The 4,441-nt window shown below is 40.6% G+C and overlaps 1 pseudogene; it reads left to right on the forward strand.

Moving 5' to 3' along the window:
- The first annotated feature begins 1,607 nt into the window (after nt 1-1,607).
- LOC149454064 (U2 spliceosomal RNA) lies at nt 1,608-1,715 on the forward strand (annotated as a pseudogene).
- The last annotated feature ends 2,726 nt before the right edge of the window (nt 1,716-4,441 follow it).

The raw sequence follows: 4,441 nt of genomic DNA on the forward strand, positions 1-4,441 counted from the left end.
CTCTTACGTGGAAGCACTGACTAGGCTAGATACTGAGCCATGGGGATCAGAAAAGAACTGTCAAAAGTCCTGCGTAACAAGGTAAAGGAACTTTAGAAAGATGGAAAAGGACATAAAAAGATGTCCAAAGCCTTTGAATATGCCAATCAGTACTGTTAAATCACATATTAAGAAATGGAAAGTTTGGGGATCTCTTGATGCCAAGGTCAGGTAGACCAAGAAAGATTGCAGCCACAACTGCCAGAAGAATTGTTCAGGATACAAAGGAAAACCCATAGGTAACCACAAGAAAAATACAGGCTGCTCTGGAAAAAGACAGTGTGGTTAGTGTGGTTGTTTTGAAGGAGCACAATATGATGACACTTGAACAAAATGAAGCTGCACGGTCGAGGTGCCAGAAGAAGCCTATACTGCATCAATGACACAAAAAGGCCTAGTTAGACATGTCAAGGTGTTGTCAGGCATATTGTAACTGGACTTTTTTGTGGCATTGGTGCAGTAAAAGCTTCTTTCTGGCACCTCGACCAAACAGCTAATTTTTGATCAAGTATCACCGTATTGTACTCCTTAAAACAACCGCACCATCTTTTTCCAGAGCAGCCTGTTTTTCTTTTGAGGTTGCCTGTGGGTATTTCTTTGAATCCCAGACAATTCTTCTGTCAGTTATGGCTGCAGTTTCTTTGTCTACCTGACCTTGGCTTGGTATCAAGAGATCCCCAAACTTTCCACTAAATAGGTGAGTTAACAGTACTGATTGGCTTATTCAAGGCTTTAAACATCTTTATATGTCCTTTTCCATTTTTATAAAGTTCCATTACCTTGTTACGCAGGACTTTTGACAGTTCTTTTCTCTTTTTTTTATTTTTTTATTTAATATTTTTATTATTGTTTTTCAAATCACCATATCAAATGTACAAAGCTAATAAAACAGACATAATACCTTACACATTTCTATCATAACATTCCCCAGTAATAACCTTTTATTTTTTGTGACCCTATACCCCTCCCCTTTCCAATTCCCCCCCCCACCACCACCACCCTTTGATTATGCAATTTTAACTTTGTTCTAAGAATCCTATTCATTTTCTTAATGCTTGTATTATACTGTACTATATTTATCCCCTTTCCCTTCTTTTCCTATTTCACATATTCTAGGTATACCTCTGACTTTTTGAATTGTACCCACTTTTCCCATCTTATACGGAAGACCTCCATTTTATCCTCCTCTATATGGCGCAGTTCCTCCACCCTGTATATCTTCTCCACTCTTTCTACCCAATCCTTTATTTCGGTGTCTGTTGTTTCCTCCAAAACTTAGGTATCAATCCCTTCGCTGCATTTAAATAATACAATAATCCACTTTTTTTAATATTTTTTGACCGAAAACTCGATGCCAAAAAGAACGCAAGCCTCAAGGTCCTTAGGAATATTTACCTCTGTTATTTCCTGAATTATACTCACTATACCCTCCCAGTATTCTTGAATTTTGTGACACTCCCACCATAAGTGTAACATTGTACCTCTCTCTCCACATCCCCGCCAACATAAAGGTGAATTGTCTCCATTTATTCTGTGTGCTACATTCGGTGTAATATACCATCTTACTAAACGCTTCTCGGCCTTTTGGCTAAGATCAAGTGTAGTATCTGTTCTTATCAGTGTCCAGTGGGGGTGCTCCCTAGCTTTGCGGGGATGGCTGTTGTATAGTACCCTCACTGGTATGATGGGGGTCCGGAAGGCTAGTACCGGAGGGACAGAAACCGGGGAGCGCCAAGATGCGTTCTGGGGCCCTGGGAGTAATTCCTCCGGGAAGACTGGAAAGACCCAGTACCTCCTGATTTGGACGGATCTACCTTGGTCTGGCCAGGGGCTGAGGAGGCTGAAAGTCCGCAAACTCAGTGCCCCCTGAGTAGACGCTCTCAGGGGTGCCACTAGTAACACCTGGGTGTGGGACCCCACAGTGTGAAGATGGCACATGGTCACTGTTTTTACACTCTTTTTGCACAGCGCCCTAAGGACCAGGCCTTTTGGCTAAGTCCAGGGCAATTTTTGCTACGGGCCTCAGGGCCTGGTCTGTGCACAATTTGGCACAGTACCACTTTTTTATTTTCTATTTATTTAATTTATTTCACCTCCCACGTTTGTCACTTTTTCTTTCGCTTATGTGTGTGTTTTCACGGATGGAGGGTGTGGCTCCTCGGGCCTACCCTGAAGTCTAGGGGGAGGATGTGTGGCCTTTTGGTTCTTTCCTCCCCTGATCCCTAGGGGGTTTTCTCTCCGGGAGAGCCCCCTGGCCTAGTACTGGATGTCCGGCTTCGGCTGGACATAAGGAACGGTGGTCCACCAGGTCTTTTGGCCAGGAGGACCAAATGGGAACCTTGTCCCCGTCAGGAGCTTCGTGCCCCGGGGGATTAGGGTAAGTGGTCCAAGCCCCTTAAGGGGTAGGACACAGCACACCCCTAAGTGCACTTTTTCGTGTGGTGTTTTGCACTTGCACTTTTTTTGTGAACACTTACGGGTTTTTACGTTTATAGTTGCACGTTTGCGGACTTAAAAAAAAAAAAAAATACCATCTTACTAAACACTTATATTTAATTTCCACTTCCTTCATATTTACATTCCCATGAATTAAACTATATATTTTCTTTTTTTTTTCCCCTCATCAATTATTACTTCTAAATCCCTTTCCCATTTCTCTATAAATAGTGGCCTTATAGGCGTGGTTAATCCTGTTTTAGTTGACCATACCGCCATTCATCCATTCTCGTAAATATATCCCTCTTATTTTCTAGTTCACTAAGTGGACACATTTCTTCTGCCACCATTATATCTCTTAATTGAACATCTTTCTTCTTTATCCACTTCCATGTGATATTCTATTTCCCTGGAGGAAAAAACTCTGTATATCCCAGGGGCATTAACAGTGAATTAAAATTCCCACCCCCTTTGTTTGTGTAGAGTATCCCAAGCTCTCAAAACATTACGTGTAAACAAACTTATGCTATCTTTTAAACCTCGAAATTGAGGAGGTAACCAGATGATTCTACTTAAATTTGTGTGACTTAATGTATTTTCTATATTTACCCAACTTTTCCCCTGTGCATTATGTGTCCAATCAAATTCTTGCCAATAATACTGAGTTATAGTATCTCTTCAGATCTGGTACCCCCAGTCCGCCTTTTCCTTTATCTCTACTTAAGATTTCATAACTTATTCTGGACTTCTTATTTCTCCATATATATGATGTTATAATTTTTTTAATTGTTCTAAAATATGCCTCTGGGAGCTTAATTGGTATCATTTGAAATTTATATAGGATTTTGGGAACGATTACCATTTTTATAAAGTTTATCCGACCAATCCATGACTGAAATCCTCTTCTTAATTTCTTTATTTCGTCCTTAATCTCGTTTAGTAGTGGGATATAATTTAATCTATATACGATCTTTAAAGATATAGTAAGTTTTATACCTAGATATTTTAATTCTCTTTCTCTCCATATAAAAGGGAATTCCTCCTGTAACATTTTTTTTTCTCTATTTGTAAGGTTTATATTTAAGATCTCTGTTTTAGTTGGATTAATTTTTAGGTTTGACATCTCCCCATATTCTTGTAAAACTTTTATTAAGTTTGGTAATGTTATCCTCAGGTTTCCTACATATAACAACATATCATCTGCATAAGCTGCCACCTTATGCTCGATTTCTCCTACCCAGATTCCTTTTATATCTATATTTATTCCTAATAGTAGACGTAAGAGATTCCAAAGACAGTACATATAGTAATGGGGACAAAGGACATCCCTGTCTTGTTACATTCTGCATCCCAATATACTTGAATTCCCCATTTACCATTATTTATGTCGAGGGTTGGCTATATAATTTCCTATTCCATTATCTCATTCTAGGTCCCATGCCTATTACTAGAGATGAGCGAATTATTCAAAAATTCGATTCGACTGATTCGGCGAATTCGTGAAAAAATTTCGATTCGAGTCGAATATATTCGCTGCGAATTTAACTTATAAAAGGGTGTTTCTAGGCTTCAGAGAGCCTTTATATTAGTGCAGAACACTGTACCTTTAATTTAAATGCCCTTGGAGTCTGCTGGGGAAGAGAAATAATACTGACAGTCAGTATGACATGCAGATGAGTGCCGTCGATCTTAGAATCACCGCACACTTCACTCATTTGGGCAGTCACGGGGCCAAAACCAGAGTGTGGAGCCACAGTGTGGCGGTGGAGGCAGCAGCAATGGGAAGCCATACAGCACCCTATGACAAAAATGGAAACCACCAGCAGTGTGAGGAGACCTGAAAGTGGCACATGGCAGAGTGTGGCAATGGAGACAGCAGCATGAGGAGTCGGTACGGGGGCCCATGACACACTCTGGACCTGGCAGCAGCATGAGGAGTTGGTACGGGGGCCCATGGCAGATTACG

Source organism: Staurois parvus, unplaced genomic scaffold (assembly GCF_062004578.1).
Source record: "Staurois parvus isolate SC_StPar_1 unplaced genomic scaffold, SC_StPar_1.0 ptg000439l, whole genome shotgun sequence".
In the NCBI taxonomy this organism is placed as follows: Eukaryota; Metazoa; Chordata; class Amphibia; order Anura; family Ranidae; genus Staurois; species Staurois parvus.